This window comes from Melopsittacus undulatus, unplaced genomic scaffold (genome assembly GCF_012275295.1).
Source record: "Melopsittacus undulatus isolate bMelUnd1 unplaced genomic scaffold, bMelUnd1.mat.Z mat_scaffold_4_arrow_ctg1A, whole genome shotgun sequence".
Lineage (NCBI taxonomy): Eukaryota > Metazoa > Chordata > Aves > Psittaciformes > Psittaculidae > Melopsittacus > Melopsittacus undulatus.
In genome coordinates this window covers 221,027-239,491 of record NW_022994371.1, presented here as the reverse complement: position 1 = coordinate 239,491, position 18,465 = coordinate 221,027, and the positions used below count along the sequence as shown (strand labels likewise).

The window sequence follows — 18,465 nt, the reverse complement described above, 5'->3', positions numbered from 1 at the left end:
CGCAGCATTCCCTGCTCTAGAGCCGCAGCATTCCCTGCTCTGGAGCCGCAGCATTCCCGGCTCTAGAGCCGCAGCATTCCCTGCTCTGGAGCCGCAGCATTCCTGGCTCTGGAGCCGCAGCATTCCCGCTCTAGAGCCGCAGCATTCCCTGCTCTGGAGCCGCAGCATTCCCTGCTCTGGAGCCGCAGCATTCCCGGCTCTAGAGCCGCAGCATTCCCTGCTCTGGAGCCGCAGCATTCCCGGCTCTGGAGCCGCAGCATTCCCTGCTCTACAGCCGCAGCATTCCCGGCTCTAGAGCCGCAGCATTCCCGGCTCTCCTCCGCTCCCTCCCGTGCTGCTCTCGACTGCTCCTGAGCCCGGAGCTCCCTCCTGCCCCGGCCGCTCTGCCCCCTCTGCCGCTCCCTCGAGCCCCGCTTTGCTTCCTCAGACAGCAGGAAAACGCCACAGCCCCAGCTCGGATCCGCCATCCAAGCCCAGCCCAGGGACGGCAAACTCTGCCCTCAGGCCTGCAGGGACTCCCTTCACAGAGCACCGCAAGGAAAGGGATGCGGTAAAGGGTTCCTTTAATGGTCTGAGCCATTCATTCTAAACAGGGCCTGTGCTGAGGGTCTCTGTCAGCTCTCAGCCTGCCCTGGTTGGAGGGGTTCCCTGTGCCTACAAGTGAGGATGTGCTCTCATCTCATCTTCAGCCTGGTTCAGTTCACAACATCCATTAGCACTGAACACTGCTGATCCATATTCCTATTGAGCTAATGAGAAGCAGAAGCTGCAGCTCCAAAGGCAAAGGGGGCCACGGGCAAACTTCCAGCCTGCAGAGAAGCAGAGCATCCCACCCCTATGATCCCAACAAGACCCTCACAGAGCCAAGGATGGAGCTGGGACATGGAGCACAGCGGCTATGGGAAGGAGAGCTCGCCTGCAGGGATGCTGAGGCATGAGGAGAAGCTGGGATGGTGCTCCTGGGGTTTGGAGACTGGGATCTAAGAGCCAGGGGTGTGAGCAGTGCCCAGGCCTCATCATCACAGGCACTGCAGAGCAGCTCTGCTCACACACGTGGGCCTTGGGCCACCACAGCACCCTCGGGTGCAAGCAGGGCAGCACAGCCAGGGTGCTCTGGCTCATACAGACACTAAGGGGCTGCTGCCCTCAGCTGCACTCAAGCCCCTGCTGCTTTCTGCTCCTCCAAGGAGGCCTTCACAAGGACCCACATGAGATGTGGGCACACAGCGTGACCCAAGGGATGGCTTCCAGGATCAGCACACAGGACAGACACCATGGAGGTTCAGTTACTGGTTAGCAAAGCCCCTCTCTAACGGCTGACACTGGGATTCAGGAGGCCCTGACACATCCCACCTCTCTTCTGCAAGCTCAGATCTGTTTCCCTCTCCCCTCTCAAGCTACGCAGATTCCTCCTCTGACTGAAACATAAGGACCACACTGTCAGCAGGAGGAGGGACAGGGACAAAGAGGTGCAGCAGCACCATCAGTGCTGAGCCCTGCACTGGAGAAACCCAGTGCTTGTCCTCACTTCTGCCAAGCACCCCACAGCCCATGCACACGATGCGGCCTCAGCCATAGGGAAGGAGCTCAGCAGAGCCATGGGGAGATGATCCCCTTTACACAAAGGGGTTATTTGGGGTTGCATGGACCTGGCAGGTCAGGCAGTGCCACCGCTCTCCCATTCACTCTCTGGAACATGGTGTTATTTCCATGTCCAGTCTATGGAGCTGCTCTAAATCCCATCTCATTGGGCCATCCTTGCCTGCTTTACTGTCATTACACCAGCCCAGATGCTACGTTATTCCCCCCATCCCAATTCCAACACACACACATGAAACCAGTGCCAACAAAACAGCTGCCCAGTCAGAATATCATCTCACTTTATTAATCCTTTTATTAGTTTTCACCCCATATGATCACAATTCCATAGATTCCCAATTTGCTGGGAAGAGGCAGAGGGAAGGAGGGGGGAATAACGTAGCGTCTTTTCCCCCTTTTCTTTAGCACTGCACTGATGCATCACACGTCAGGGTCTCTTGCCAAAAGCCTCCTCTTTCTGCAGGGAAAAGCTGCTGGGAAGGAAGTTTTGCTCCGAGCTCTAATCCCAGATTTCTTCAGGCTTCCCACGGCTCCTCCTGTGCTGGAGCACAAGAGAGAGCGCGTCCTCCGGGCTATCCCAGCACACCGCTCTGGTGCTCACCCAGCCTTGCACATCTATGGCACAGTGATGGAAACTGCCTTTAACAAGAGGAAATCACCTGCAGGGATTGCAAAAGGAAATGTCCCATAAGGTGGAAGGAGCCCACAACTAAAGCCAAAATGCAACCTTACACCTAGGGGAGGATGTAACTGCTGGAACACTGTGGGCAAATCACATGGAGACTCCACTGAAGGCACAGAACCTCAAGGGACAGTGACTTCAGGCCATTAGGGCCTGGACATAGGGCAAGGAGAAAGGACGTACCTTCGGCCATCACCTCAAAGGGGCATCCCAGTCACAACAGCACAAGCCCAGGGCTCAGCACCAGCACATGTGGCCAGTTTGGGGCTCCCTGGGCTTGTTTTCTCCCTGGGCCTCGATTGGTTGGTGTGAAAAATGGGGATGCCAACAGCCCTCCAACAGTGGCAATCTCTGCATTCACAGCACCTTCATACACAGCCCAGCCCCAAGCGCCTCTCATCTCTGATGCGAGCTTGAGGTGTACACAGAATAACCTGGCTCTGGCACAGACTTGGACAGCACAAAGGTGAAAAGTGAATTTCACAAATCCAGACCACATGAATTAATCAACTGCTGAAGCCCCTGCTAAACTGAATGGGCTCATTGCCCTGCAACCAAGCACACAGCTGGAACAGCTACAAAACACTGCTCATCTGTCCCACATCCCCTCCTCACCAGTGAATTCTTCCATCCCCTTTTTCCTTCCCATATCAATGCCTTCCACAATAACAAGGGCTCCTGCCCACTGCCCACACTCAGTTGGTACTCTTGACTTCAGTCACCTCAGTGAGCATCCCCCCCCAGGACCACAGCCCCATCACACTCTGCCAGAAGCTCTCATTGACACTTGGCTCTTTCATTATTACCTTTAAAGATTCAATCACTTCCACCTCAAGGGAAGCACTCTGGGAACTGCCAAGGCCCAGAGGACACATTCATGTGCCCCATCAATGCGCTTTAGGGTTACAGGCACCTCAACCCAGCTGACTCTCCCTCACCACACTGCCCCACCACAGCATCCATCCATTGCCATCACTTTCCACTTGGTTATTCCCTTTCATCTTTGCAAACCTGATCATGGCATTTAAATATTGCTGTGAAATTTCAAGTTCTGGAAGGAATTTTAAGGGGTTTTAAGTTCTTTTCTCTTTTTAAAGGGAGGGGGAAGAACAAGAAAGTGCTAATTTCCTTCCCCATTGCCTCCATTCATTCCTCTGTTCTCAACAACATTGGTTTTACACTCACCAGCCTGACTACTCCACAAGAAAGGTGTATTCCTTCCTATTACATTCTAGCTCCCCCTCATGGTGTGACTCCAACCCTGACGTGCTCAGTAAAACCCCAAGTCATTTAAAGGTTAGGGAAGAGCATAATCCTCCATGTTCCCCTGGAAACAGCATTACACAAACTGCTAGAACCAGAGTAGAGGAAGCCTCCAAACACAGAGCATCAAACCCAAACCCACACAACAATCAGCCACCAAACACCATTCCTCACCTTGTTTGCACCATCCCTAAAAGCAGATGGCATCAGCCCTTTGCTTGCTCATGAGCACTCCCTCCATCCATTTCCCTCCTCCCAACTCAGCCTCCAGCTGAACCAGCACAAAACATGTCCCTGACCAACACAACCCTTACAGCCTGCACTGGCCACTGAACCCCCAGCAAAAGGAAGGTGGACAGGGAGCTGCCACACTTCACATCAGGGGTTACCAGCTCCTGCAAGGGTTAGAAATGTTCTTCCCAGGCTCACAGAAACCCCTTCCTTAACCAAAGAGAGCAATGAGACCTCCTTCAGAACAAGCTTGAAGAACTCAAAGTCATTTCCAAGTCACCAAGCACCCATCTCCCTTGCTTCAGCTCACACCACTACAGGACTTCTTCCTGCTCTCCTTCTACCACACACATCCAAGCACCAGTAAACACCAGCAAAGACCTTTACATCTCCCATCATATTCCCAATACACCCAGATCTTTCTCCAGAAGCTTTTCCAGTTAATAAAATGGTCCCAGACAAATTCTGCTTGTTATATAGACAGAGCCAGCCTTGCTTGGGATCTCTCCCAAACACACTTCAGCAGCAGCATAAGGAACAGCATCCTTTGCAGACAGAGCTGAGGCTGATACGAACACAGGCATTTTCTAGAGAGAAACGTGCCTCAGATCTCTCACCAATATGTCCATTCAGAGCTAAACCACAATTTCTCAGCTGCTTCTGGGTAATACATGGGGGTAACTTGGAACTAAAGCCATTTTACACTTATGGATGATGTGTGAAAGCATAGAGGTGTCACTTACTGTCAGACGATCCCATTTCTGGTACATAGGGTGAGGATGGAAGGTATTCATCCCAGCAGTCTTCCCTGGATTGCCTCTGGTCTTGCTCTGGAGGATCACGTGCAGACAGGACCAGCATCAAGGCTGAGGGAACACAAACAAGCATTGACAACATTAGCCCAGCAAAAGCCTTGCTGGAGTGCTCTAAACCTATTTGCAGGTACAATTCAGCATCACCAAAGCTCTTGGAAGCATCAGGGAGTGCAACAAGAGGGAAAGGCTCTTTTGGACAGACACGAACCTCTCAGGCCCAGCAGCAGGGATCATTCATATGTAACTCAACTACACTCTACAGGATGCAGCTTCTGTAAAACCCCAACTGTGCAGACACAGGGAACAGATTGCCCAGCACACACAGAAAGTCCATCAGGATCCTCCAACAATTCCTCAGCCAAAACCCACTCCCATCTCTTGGACAATCCACAACATCCACCAGCTTCCAGGCTGCATCCAGACCGGCCTTCTTGCCTGCTGCACATCCTGAAGTAGGATTTGCCCTTAAGCTTTTGTTAGCTTCCCAAATAGCATCGCAACCCTCCCTTTGAGAACAGCAGTGCCAATACAGCTTCCTCCCTCAGCCAGCAGACACCACAAAGGGAAAGCAGGAAAGGCATTTAGGGGTGGGATGCTGCGAACCACGAGATATGAGAAGAAGCTCCTGCAGAATATATAAAGAAAAAGAGGGACGTGAATGCCAGTAATGCCCAACTGCAGCAAGCACCTTCTCTGCCTCCAGTACCTTTCATTACAAGCACTGCAGCCTCCAACAGGCATCTCCCTGATGCTTGCACCAGCAGGGACCCTGCAGATGACCCAGCAGCTCCGTGCCTCAGTTTCCCCTCTCACAGACACAGCAAGGGGGCTCTGGGTAGGCTGAGATCAGGTGTGGGTAGGAGCTCATCAGCCCTCGGGCCCAGGCACTTGTTTCTACAGCACCTGGGGACCCCAGGAGTCATTCTCTTTGCTCTGGGCTATCCCAGCCTCGGGCAGCAGATGAGGGAGAGCAGAGGAGGCACAGGACCCATGGAAAGGGCTCAGGCTCAGCTCCTCTACAGACTCATTGGGAAGCTCTGATCTTGTTCTCTCTCTGATCTGGGCTTCTTTCTCCCTCCTTGTAAATGGTGACAGTGACAGCAGCCACGCACATGCAATGCTTTGAAACATAACATCACTGTTAGACACACCTCATGTTATTGCTGCATGCTGTAAACAAGGCACAGTCCAAAGACCATACAGACTACTTACAGTAGAGGTCAAGCAAAAGGAGTTTGGGGGCCAGCAGTCAGTGCGGAGAGCAAACACCACAGGCACAGAGTCCAATGTCATTGTTTTAGAGTCCTCCATGTTTCAGTGCAAGGAACAGGGATCACTCAGCAAAGCAAAAAGCATCTCTCAACAAAGACACAGCGAGCATTTGGTCATGGCCTGGTGCCAATGCAAGCATCAACCACAGGCAGCACAAGCAGGCTCTAAAACATAGCAAGCAACTTCTCTAAAGCACAGAGCCTGCTGGCCACCCATAGCACAGGGCACAGACAAACCCTGCTCCCAAAGGGGCACCATCACCGGGTACCCTCAGGACTCAGCAGCAATTCAGAGGTTCAAGACCTTCAGCAAAGAGACAACTTTCTTCCTGCATCCCACTGTAAGGGCAGCAGGCAAATTCCTTCCCCTTCTCCCTACCTCCTTTCCCTGCCAGGCTGTTGTTCCAAGTCCTCAAGGAAGAAGGCAGCGCTAAACTCTGCCTCAAAGCACACAGAAGGCTCAAGGCAGCAGGTGCAGAAGTCAAGGAGAAGCCCATGGACATCAGACGCCAGCACCCCAACAAAACCAGACCTGCTTCTTCCCAAAGCAAAGCCAAACTCATCCTTCCCATCTCAGGAAAACACGATGCAATGAACCCAGCTCCTGCACACATTCCTCTGCAAGCACAGCCCTCCCAGGACAATCAACAGAACCTGCTGGTGCTGCCGAGGGTAACCAAGCCCACCTGGGAGCACACTGCTCCCACTCACCTCACTGCTCACGCTGGACCTGAAGCCAGCACCAACAACCCAGTGGGTTCATGACGACCCAATGCAAACGACAACTCCTGCACACGGGGCCCTCCGGAACGGTGCCCGCAGCATCCGAGTCCATCTCCGTACGGCCGCACTGAGCGCTCTCAGGGCCCCAGGAACCCGCTCCCTGTGTGCGAACGGAGCCGCCGGGGCCGCCCCGGCTCCCACCGCCCGCCCGCGGCATCCGCAGCCGCTGCTCCCGTGCCCGCCCGCGCCTCTCTCCTCTCCCTCCCCCCTCCCTGCAGCCGCAGCCCCAGCGCCGGTTCCACCCGGTTCCCCCCGCACCGCTCCTCCCTTCCCGGTTAACGCCGCCTGCGGCTCCGGCAGAGCCTTCTCCCCGGGACGCAGAACGGCCTCAGCGGCAGCCGGAGCCCGGTGCAGCCGGGGCTGGGGTTCAGCGGCAGAAGGCAGGAGCCGCTCTGTGCCTGAGCCCCGGCACCAGCCCAGGGAGGGCTCATGCGGAGACTTCCATGCACGGGGCTCTGGGTCTAAGCTCGGAACCTGCTTTGGGCAGCTCGGGCTCTCTCTGAGCCCCGCAACTGACCCCATGAGCCGGGCTCCAGACTCCCACACGTGGGGCTTGGTCTCCATTGCCGAGCCCCAAACCCGGTTTTAGTGACCCCGGGTCCAGCCCCCAGCCCCCGGTCCCTGGTTCTGACCCCGAACCGGCCCCGCTTGGTTTCCAGACTCCAACGCTCAGGACTCCCTTGCCCAGCTCCGAGCGCGGCCCCAGCCCAGGCTCAGCCCTCGGGCTCCGCTCCCAGCACTCGGCCGCCGGAGCCCGGGGCCCCTCCCCGGTGTCGGTCCCGGCTCTGCGGAGCAGCAGCGCCCGCTGGAGCCGCCGGGAGCTCTCGGGAAGGGGCCGGGGATGGCTCCGGGACACGGAGAACCGGATGCACCAGGACCCCACACTCACCCCAATGGAGGAGCCGCCGGAGACACGCCCCGGCTTACCCGGTGCTCGCCTTTTATACAGGTGGCGCGTTGTCACCCCGTGACCCCGCCCACAACCAACATACCCCGCCCCCTAATTAGCCAGGCCCCGCCCCTCTCGGCGATGCCGCCCGGGTCCTATCGCCCGCCTGCTCCTCCCCTGACCGCGGCGTCCCCACAGCCCCATCATCCGCAGCCGCCACCCCCGTACCCATCTGAGCCTCTGATCTCTCCCTCCTGCTTCCTCCCGGGCACAACACCCGGAGCTTGGGGAAAGCTCCTTGTGCACAAAAGTCCAGACCCTGCTCCTGGCCATACAGGAACATACAAAGGCCACTTACTATAACCTGGTGTGGAGACAGTTCTCACAGGAGAATGGATATTTGGTACATGAACTCTGAATAACTCCGAGGGATACAGCAAGGCCGTGGGAGGCCTGAGGAAGCCTAAGCAAGCAAGATAAGAAGAAGCTGTAATTCACTGAGTGATGCGAACTGTGGACTGTTGGCAAGCGTTCGAGGTCAAGTTCTCACACCTGTGCTTAACCAATTCTATGTTAGTCACTAAGGGTCTTCAAGACAAGTATCCAATCATGATATGCCAGATTACTGTAGGTGTGTGTAAGCAATAGTATATAAGGAGTTAATGCTTTGCAATAAAGGGCTTCTTGTCTGATCATATTGGTCTCTGACTGAGTCCTTTCCGTGGCAGACCCTCATCTCTATAATAAAAGAGTATTCTCAAGTTCTTGATGCTAAGAAAGATTTTGGTGTATTTTAATGCCAGGAGTGTTTAAGAAAATGTTTATGAGTGCATCAGATCTAGGGCCAGGTGAGGCTGAGAGCTTCCAGCAGGGCTGTGGTCGGTTTCTAATGCACTGCCTTTACAGTTCTGGGACCTGCTTTTAAAACACTCCCATCACAGGATAAAACTTGTCTTGGAGGACTACAAGGAGATCTTTGAGGCTTTGCCATTCCCAGACAAGCAGAGGTGAGCAGAACCCCTCAGTGCAGCACCAGCAGTGCGTGGAGGTGGCATCTCCGCTCCTCTCCCTGCCACCAGTTCGGTCAGAGCTGGGTTTGCCAGAGCTTCCAGCACATGCACTGTGGCTGCACTTCCACTTCTGCTGCATTGGATGTGGGTCTGTGCTGGCCAGCGTGTGAGGTCCGAGGGGTGCAAGAGCCCTTCCTGCTCAAGGAGAACGGGGTTAGGGGTTTCTTTATGGTGAGTTATGGTAATCTGAGGGTCTGGGCTGATCACTTCATGGAGGAAGGGGAACAATGCAGTGAGTGAAAGAACCTGACAAGAATTGCAGGGATCCAGTGCCCCCTTCCCACCAGGGCCTGGGGCAGGGGCCGACTCTGCAGCATAAAGGACATGTTGGCAGTGGTGGTGCAGACGTCTTGGTGTCCTGGCTCCTGGAGGGGAATAGGCCTGTGTTGAAAGGGCTGATCAGGTCACAGACTATGTTAGATGGTCCTAATGACCATCTCTGCTCTAGTAGTGCATCAGTTGGAGCTTCTGACCTACCAAATGCCACAGCTGGATGTTGTTTCCATCTGTTGGTATTTCATGGTATCAGATATTCACCACCTTGTCAGTCTGTTGTCCTTGTTCCCCTGCCTCTAAGATGTAACTTGCCAGTGCTGCTTTCTCCCCCATGTGTCCCAGAATTACCGATATCTTTGATACCATCCCCATGACTGTCGCTGGTGTGGTGGGTTACCTGGAGTCATCTTCTCCATATCAAACCTTTATGAAGAGTGACCCTGAAGCCGCGAAATCCCTTCTCCAAGAGGCAGAAAAGAGGTGAGAAACCTCTGAGATGCTCTGAGGCAGAAGCTGTTCCCTGTGAGGGTGCTGAGGTGCTGGCACAGGGTGCCCAGAGAAGCTGTGGCTGCCCCATCCCTGGCAGTGCTCAAGGCCAGGTTGGACACAGGGCTTGGAGCAGCTGCTCCAGTGGAAGGGGTCCCTGCCTGTGGCAGGGGTTGGAGCTGGGTAAGGTTTAAGGTCCCTTCCAGCACAAACCAGTCTGGTTCATCTCTGGCTGTGGGTGTCACACTATGTCAGGTGGGAGATGGCTGAGCAGAATGAGACTCTTCTTCTGCTTTATTTCAGGATGCTGGAGGTGATGGGAGTTTCTTCTCGTGAGACCCCAGTGGAGCTCTGGGTGAGGCACGTCTGTGTGCTGGGATGCAAGGCACAGTGAGAGGAAGCCTGTCCCCTGAGCTGTGCTGCAAGGAAGGAAGGCAACAGTGGGTTATCTCCTAATAGCCCACTTGGTGCCACTCTTATTCCTTGGGAAGATTAATCTGGGGGCTTAAGGTTTGGATGTGTGGGAAGCAGACAAGGGCTTATGGCAGCTCTTGGGCTCCTGTCCAGCTTGGTCCTGCAGTCTCCCAGGGCTACATGGGCAGGGTCCTGTTCCAGACTGGTGCTTGGGCTGCACGTGCAGATGAGAATCACAGGAACAGCTGAGAAACTTCTGCACTTGTGACAGAGCTGGAATAAAACCAGCTGAGAACAAGCTGCTGTGGTTCCTCGTGTGTAAGAGGCTGCAGAGCACCTGCTGCCATGGGAGTGACTGCACTCCATGGTCACACTGCTTCTCTAGGCCCTGGCTGTACCATGGGGCACATGGGCTGTAGGTAGAAAGGGCTGTTTGCCCTTCCCATGCCCAGGCTCAGCTGGGAGCTGTGTGCTGCCCCTTAAGGATGTGCAGGAAAGGGGCTGTTCTCACCCCCTGTGTGCCCATCCCTGGTGCTCTGGCTGGTGCGGGTGTAGCAGCAGCTCCTCTGCCCCGGGCTTGCCCAGCATGGCTGCTCCAGCCCTCAGCAGCTTTCTTGCCCACAGCACACTCGGGACCCTTTGTGCTTGTTGCCACAAGGCCAGCAGCCCATTGGTGTGCAAAGGGAAGGTTAGAGGCTGTGTTGTGTGGTGGGGCACATAGAGGCGAGTGGATTCGCCGCTGGGCACAGCAAGGCACAGGTGCCCTCCTGTTTGCCTTCGGGGTATTGTCAGTCCCGTCACAGCCTCTGCTGGGATCTTCCCTTTCCTGTAACTCCTGCACTTGGCAGGAACGCTGCCTGATGCCATGGGAGGCTTGTGGCCTCTCTTGGTTCCACCTCGGTGCGTGGGTAAGAAAAGGCAGAGCCGATCCCTCTGCTCCTGCCTCCGAGCGCTCCCGGAGGAGGCTCGTGGGGCTGCAGGTGTTTGAGTGCGGTTCGGGGCTCTCAGGTATGGTCCTGTAATAAGGAGCACAGCATGCGCTGTATCTTAGTTAATAACCATTTATGAAGATGTTCCCTGTAGCCATGTTTTTGTTATGTTTGTTTGCTCTTCTGGGCATGTTTGAATAATCAGTGACCATGCAGAACAGTGAACATGCAGAACAGAGACCATGCAGAACAGAGTTTGATGATGAACTCTGCACAGACTTAGCTCTTTCTTATTCTACAATGGTACCTATCTCATTATTCATCTCCAGATACGGGCTTAATTTAAATGTTGACCCTGAAAAAAATGCAGTGGGTGGAAATGCAGACTGGGATCTGTATTTCATTTATTACAAATGCCACAGGTCTTGGTTACTTGCAGTAGACTACCATCTTGTGGGATTTTTTCTCTCTCCCCCACCATTTTCACATGCGTTCATATTACAGGTTTTATGAAGCTCCTCCACCTCAGTTTTCTCTGGGATAATTCAAATTGTACCTTATAGAAGTAACCTCTGTCTTTTTCAAAAACTAAAGCCAGTAGTTGTGTGTTGCTTTACAAGGCAGGTTGAAGAAAGGGAACTGCTCCCATTACCAAGCTGCTGTAGCATTTTCTAGATCTGAAACTACATCTTCAAAGGCACATGTTTGTCTTCAGGTACACTCCAGATTACACACCATTACGTATGCAGCAATACAAGGTGATATGATGAGCCAAAAGCAGTCTTTTCTCCGTGCTCATCATCCATTTCCAGCTTGGTCTAAGCAATGAGCATGTGAATTAAATACATATCCTAACTAAAACTTTATGTAACCTCTCAGCCAAGATACAACTTTGGTCGGTCCAGAAACAAGAAATGTCAGTCACAATTTGAGCATGGGGATTGAATGTAAATGGGATGTAAGTCAGTAATCCTGGGGAAAAGGCAACAAGGACTGGAGTCTGAAGGGTGGTTAAATTGGGCTGGTTATAAGGTATCTCTCAGACTCTGTTTTTACTTTTTAAAAAACATGGGGGAAAAACATGCCTTTTGTATCACTTTAAATATTTAAATCTTGCTCTAGCTCTGTCAGATGTTATGCTCTCAATGCACTGCTTAGAATCAAATACCATTCTACATCTTGTCTCATGTAAGAAAGTCAGACGGGTTCACAAAATCTCCAGTTGTCCGTATGTCAATTTATGTTACAAACTGTGAAAATCCTCATGCTCTCAGTTTGGTGCTGTGATGGGCTTAGACTTGAAGTCGCAATCAAGTGTCAAAGTATCTTGCATTTTATTTGAAGTTGATGTGTTTATTAGCGGATGAGAGAGAGGAATGCCTTGCTGGGCCAAAACTTGCTAACTTCTATAAAAGGAACTGATGGTATGTGCAATTTACAGCTTCATTCCAGGCAGAGAGGTTTTGAACAGTAGGAGTAGCTCCAAGAGACAAAGATAAATGATCCTTTTTCTTTTGGGAAAGCTAGTACACTTGTACTAGAGGTTTTGAAGGTATCCAAGTTCCGCTATTAAATTGGAATATTTTTCTATAGCAGTCAATAGGTGGTACTAAAGCAAAGTGTAAGTTGATACTACGCTTATAGCAACATCTGTTGCAAGATCATCTGTTCATGGGAAAATATATTTTGACTTCTCTAAAAGATGCTGGTGCACAGTATTATAGGACAGCAGCAAAGTAAAGATACAGATTTTCTAGGGTGGATTTAGATGATAATGAAAACAAACAAGAATCCTGCAAGCTACTCAGAGCTGTCTCCTAATCTTTATCCCATTAAGTCTCTGAGGACTACTTTTGTGCAATCCTGCTGAACTTTTAATTGAATGGAGGAGGGGAAACTTCATTGCAAGAGAGGTTTCTGTTGTTGTGGGGTCTGCTCTCTGCACCCCAAGCTCTCCTATAACCATCATCACAGAGGGAATCCCATGTCACTACTATTATGAAGAGTAGAGCTTCTATCTTCATGGTAAACAAGACCTAGCCTAAGGATGTGTAGAGTATCATCTCCTTAGGCCAAGCTTTCTCCTTTAGTGTGTATTTGAAAGAAAAAAAAGACCTGAAATATATGCAGTGTCTTTTTTATTGTAGTCAGAGAAGGCTGCCTTAGTGACCTGAATGAGGGAATCATTGAATTTTGTCATCAACATGCTGACTTAAGCTGTTTCACACAGTAACCAACTGAAGGAAGGTGTTTGATTGCACTGTCTGCCCTTTATCCTACTTATATGTGAACAGGCTGTCCTGAGTTTGGACACAAACAGTCTGTAATTTCCTTGGAGAAAAATGCTGGCATCACTGGCTGTGGCAAAGCTCTTCAGTCCTGCTCAAGGAGTTCATAACTGACTCAGAGGTGGTTTAAAGAAGTTCTGTGTCTTGCAAAGGTCTGGGATAAACCTTTATTGTAAAATAAAGTCTATTTTATCTGCCTTTAGTGACTAGAGGATAGCACAGTAATTGTCATATGCCTCACAGGTATCCCCAGCCACAGGGACAGGGGATGTTTACACATTGCTGTGTGAGAAACTTTGCTCCTTCACTGTGCCTTTTTGATTCACCAGTTCTAACAGTTTAGAGAACTAAGTTTAGAGCTGACATTTGTTTCTGAACCCCAGCTTCTGGCACATCTTTAATTCCTTGATACAATTGCACAGGCATTTTGTGTTACAAAGTAGTAAATAGGAAAATAGTAAATAAGAAGATACTTGCTTTTGCGTGGTTTTTAAGAGGTGCCTTTCTGCAGTGAAACTAGTGCTACGAAAGAGGAACAGGCGACTGACATGCATGCTGCCCAGGGCTCTGTAGAAAGCACCAAGGCTGCCTCCATTAGAAGAAAACCTGTTTCTAGTGCCATAGTTACTTTTTTTAGTGCTGCTGTTGTATTTTTCTCTTTAATTTGTGAAAGTGACATGTTTACAATTTCTTCAGCTGATTAAATAAAATCACAAACCACAAAGACTCCTTAATCCAATCTATTGAGTGGCAGGTTGCAAATAGAAAATGATCCAAGTGTGAACTCTGAAGTACAAAGGAGAGAGAACAGTAACATTTGGACTCTGTAGAGATAAACTCTGGAGCAGGACATAGCATCATTGAAGTCAGCTGGATGGACTTGAAGGTTCAGGCAATCTTTTTAATTCTCTGATTTTTTCCCTCTTTGTGGGTTAACAGAGACAGTCATTCTGATGAAAGTGGCTTCCTAAGGCCCATTGTTTTCTAGTCACCACAGGCTAGGTAACATACAGGAAACATTGGACAGCCTCAATGTTTCCATGCTGAAGTCATTTAAGATGTAGATACAGGTTTATAAATTTATTTCCAGAACCATTTACCCTGAACTTACATCAGGTATTTGTTATGTGGCTGGGAATAGCTGAGGAGCATTCATATATTTGAGCAGTTAACTAGCTTCCTTGTTTGACACTGGTCAGTCTATTTATCCTAGCCTCACACTGGGAAGTATGGATAAGTATGTGGCTCCTGCCATGTCACTCACATACACTGTCTCCATTAGTCCTCCATGGATTTAACAACTTCTGTTTCTGCCTTTTCTGGAAATACAATAGCATATCTACTGACAGACTTCCTGTAATCAAAGCTATTTCTGATGACCCTTTAATTTAGGGATTATACAGTTTTGGGGCACATCATTAGTGTATGAGAAATGTTCCCTCCCATAGCAACTTAACTCCAAGGATTACCGTGTAGGTAATTTTTATTACTATTTAAGTATTAAATTAGCTAGTAAGGTACAAGCTTAACAGACAAATCACATTAATGAGCGCATGCACTGGCAAGATGTCAATAAAAGTTCAACTAAATTACTTTGCTTATTCATAGCTCAAGCATAATAAATCCTCTGTCACAGCTTCTGCACTGCAAATATCGATGATTGCAACAGTGTTTTAGAGTAGGCTACAAATATTTGTTTCTGAGTAGAATTTTTACAAGAGTTTTTCTATCATTACTATGGAATAATGAACTTTCAAACCAGTATTTTCACGTGACAGGTTTTGCTGTCATTAATTTGCTGATAGGAGCACAGAGAAGTTTAGAAAAAAATGTAAGATTTCAAGAGTTCTGATGAAAAAATAAAAGCAAAAACCCAAAACACCAACGAACCCATCAACTCTTTATGGTGAATTTCTAGTTATTCTGTTCTTTACTTCTGTATTCGTAATAGTAATTAGTAATAGTTCAAGACTAATAGACATTAAGAATGCACACTGCTCCTAGGATTAGCAGCATCTTACCCATTAACAGTCACTTTGACTCTACCTGGGATGTCCACTCACAGTGGCCCATGAGTAGAAGTCACAGTTAGGCAGATCACCAGCCACAATAAGTTCAGGCTGGCAGCAGTGTGTGACTGGGGGACACCTGTTTTCTAAGATACTGTTAGGCACTAGTTAACATTCAGAATCTGAACTGTGATATAATTCTAATGATAAGCTGTCTTGAAGCTGGGAATTTCTGGAAATTTGGGAAGACTAGTATTTTATCTTAGTGGTCACCATCCATGCCAGGAAGGTTGATGGCATTTGTTTGCTAAGGCTCATTAGATCGGTAAGGGGGAATAAATCATATTAAGAAACATGAAATCTGAGACATTACTGCAATAGATGTACAATACCCCAGATAACACTAAGTAGTTTCTCTGCCAATTAATTACTTCAAGGCAGCACCAACTTCTGTGAAAACTAAAACCCCTTGTTACCACAGCATGCTAATATGAGCCTCACAGAGAGCTCAGAAGGGAATATTTAAAAAGCCAGACTTACCCCTTCTCTTGTACTAAAACAGCATCTTTTTCTCCCATTTTTTTTCACCATCCTGTCTTCCCTTCTGTGCCAAATGACAGCTCCATAAAATAAACAAACACAAGTAATAATATTTACTTGAACTTCAGTACTTCAGTCTGACTTGCAGTGTGAGCCTTTTCACTAAAGAAAACTGAATTAAACATCAACTATTTCTGGGTACTTTAATTTTCCTTAATTAAGGAAGGGAAGAAAACATTAATGGCTTACAGATTAGAAATTCATGTCCAAACATATAAAAGTAATCCATCAATAGCACAGTCTTGTGCTATTGATCTGAAATTAGTATGGTGGATAGTGCGTGAATTTTGACAGAGGGTTTAAGGACAGGACAGGCAAGAAGCAGAAATAAGGAAAAGAATTACCTTTAACCAAATATTTATGAATGCAGTTTTGAAATGTGGGCCTAGAGACCATCTTCTTCAGCAAAATAAAAATCAGAAACATGTTAGAGCTACGTAATTTAACTCCTGACATCCCAAAATTGTACAACTGCAGGGACAAAGAAAATAGCTGCTCCAGAAAAGACAGCTAACAACGGAGATGAACCAGCCACCCTGCAAGTATGAAATGCCTGTTTCATACAGTGAGCACCACAACAATCACAGGGGGAAAGATAAATGGCAGAGTACAAAGACATACAGTGTAGAAACCAGTTGTTAAGTATTTAACTGTGTAAAGAGACTGGTGGTACTGGGATTTGGCACCAGTGTACCTTTCTGGGGACTGTGGGGCTAAATGGCATTTTTGCTTTTTCAAATGTTAATTTTAACTTGACCCAATGGACTTAAGATACTACCAATCTGTCTGAATCTTAGGTGCTCTAAGGTAGCTATAAAATAACAGTCACAAGTTAAGTAGGTTAAAGTAAGTTAAGCTATAAAGCACACTTTCTCTGGAAGTGATTCTATTCAAGGGATTTTCATGGAAATCTAGAGAGCGTTATCTGAAGGTAGGTTTGCAGTTGTCCCATTATAGAACAAGTAATGATAATAAACCAGCATTACAGTTTCGGATAGCTCACATTTTGGATCTCAAAGCTATCAAGAAGTCAAATTTCAGGTTACTTTCTTTGCTGTGAACATGCTTAGGGGAAATGGCTCTTGTATCAGTGGGCTCTATAATAAGTTGTCTGTAATATATTCAGCATGGCTCAAATCGCATTTCTTCTTTATAATATTGTCTAAGATCTGAGAATGCCTGGTTATTTGTCGAAGCTGTTGCTATGCAACCAGTTCACCTTTCTTGCTTGCTTTTAGAGATGAGCAGGTAGTAATTCCCCTCTAAATGTTTTAGCCAACCTTGAAAACAACAACAACAAAAAGAGCAAGCTGTTTTGCTAATGCTTTTATAGGTATGAGTGTAGTCCAGCTACATTTGAGACCTATTAAAAATAGAAATCTTTATTAAATACCTTAAACCTTTTTCCAGATAAGTTGCATTTTGTTATATAAAAAACCCCATGAAAAAAAAAAGAAGTCCAAGTAAAGTTGTACATAAACCAGAAAGGCCAACCCAAAGAAAGTGAGAAGAAAGGAAGTGTTCCCAGAAAAACACTTTCACCTGATATTATAAGGGAGATACTTACTATTGCTACTACTGTAATAGCAATATTAATATTAATATAATAGATGTTATTATAAAAGAGATATATACACCCACCTGCTGTTATAAGAGAGACACCGGAAGATCTTATTTCAGCAGTAAACAACAGAAAATTAGGGATGTATTATAAAGGCAGTAAATGAAAAGGCATATGATTTATGATCTGCATTTTCCCATATCAGCTGATAGAGTAAATGGTGATAAACATGGCTATATTTAATAAAATTGTAGAAAAAAAGAAGTTTGACAATGGTTAACTATCCATATGGATCTATGGTGATGGTAACACCATAAGCAAGACTGCCTCTATTAGTTTTATCTTGCACTTTGAAGCACCAGCGGGGAGAGGTTGAAGGGAGCAAACCCAAAAATATAAACCAACTCACCACATTTGTCTTTTTGTTGTACTTCCAAAGTGTATTGCAAACCAAGAACAATCTTTGTTTGTCATGTGGAGAATCCTATGGCACATGGATTTTTACCTTTCAGGATTTATCATTTTTCCTTTTCAAGACTGTATGGTGAACACAGAGCAGAAGCAGCATTGCCTGTTACATAGCAATACCATAATCCACAACAGTAAATGCCAGGATTCATCAAGGTACCATGCTTTTCCAGCCCTCTGCCTCACCCTCAGCCTTCCCGTGCTCACTCTTTCGACTGCTTTCAAAAGCTCAGCCTTTAGGTTCTTCAGCCAACATGCTCTCCCATCACCTCCTGTACTTCTGTGCTGTAAAGGAAGGATTGAAACAAAACTTAGGAAATATGAAAGATTGTTAATTACCATGAAAACTGAAAGATTTGTGGTTTGGTTTTTGGTTTTTGGGTTGGTTTTTTTTAGTAAAATGCAGATTATACACCTCCTATTCAAGTCAATCTAACTGACTTTGACTCAGATGGAATACAAATGAACAAGGATGTAGGCTACATCAGATTCTTTATTACAGAAATATTCTCAGAATGAAAAAATGTTTATTTCCTCTACTATTTATAGGCACTATTCTTCAGTTGCAGTGAGACATTTCACCAGCTAAAATTGACCATTCCATGCTTGGTACCTATGACTTCATATGAGGTCACAAGCAACAGCATGTACCTCTTTAAGTATTCATATTTAAAGGTGCAACAGCATGTACCTCTTTAAATATTCATATTTAAAGGTCTTCAGTTGTTCAAAAAACATGATATAAGGTGCATCCAAAATCAGTAGATACTACATGACTCCATTATTTTTGCTTTTCATGTGAGTGTAATTCTACACCAATAAAGCAGTACT

General features: G+C 47.9%; 2 long non-coding RNA genes across 2 annotated transcripts; one reads left to right on the top strand and one right to left on the bottom strand.

Annotated features, from left to right (window-relative positions):
* Positions 1 to 1,863: 1,863 nt before the first annotated feature.
* LOC117438615 (uncharacterized) lies at positions 1,864 to 7,594 on the bottom strand. Its single transcript, XR_004550913.1, has 3 exons — positions 7,534 to 7,594; positions 4,519 to 4,641; positions 1,864 to 2,258 (listed from the first exon to the last, which is right to left on the bottom strand). It is a non-coding gene; the product is annotated as an uncharacterized lncRNA (long non-coding RNA).
* Positions 7,595 to 8,396: 802 nt separating this feature from the next.
* Positions 8,397 to 9,945, top strand: LOC117438616 (uncharacterized). Its single transcript, XR_004550914.1, has 3 exons — positions 8,397 to 8,540; positions 9,222 to 9,359; positions 9,669 to 9,945. It is a non-coding gene; the product is annotated as an uncharacterized lncRNA (long non-coding RNA).
* The last annotated feature ends 8,520 nt before the right edge of the window (positions 9,946 to 18,465 follow it).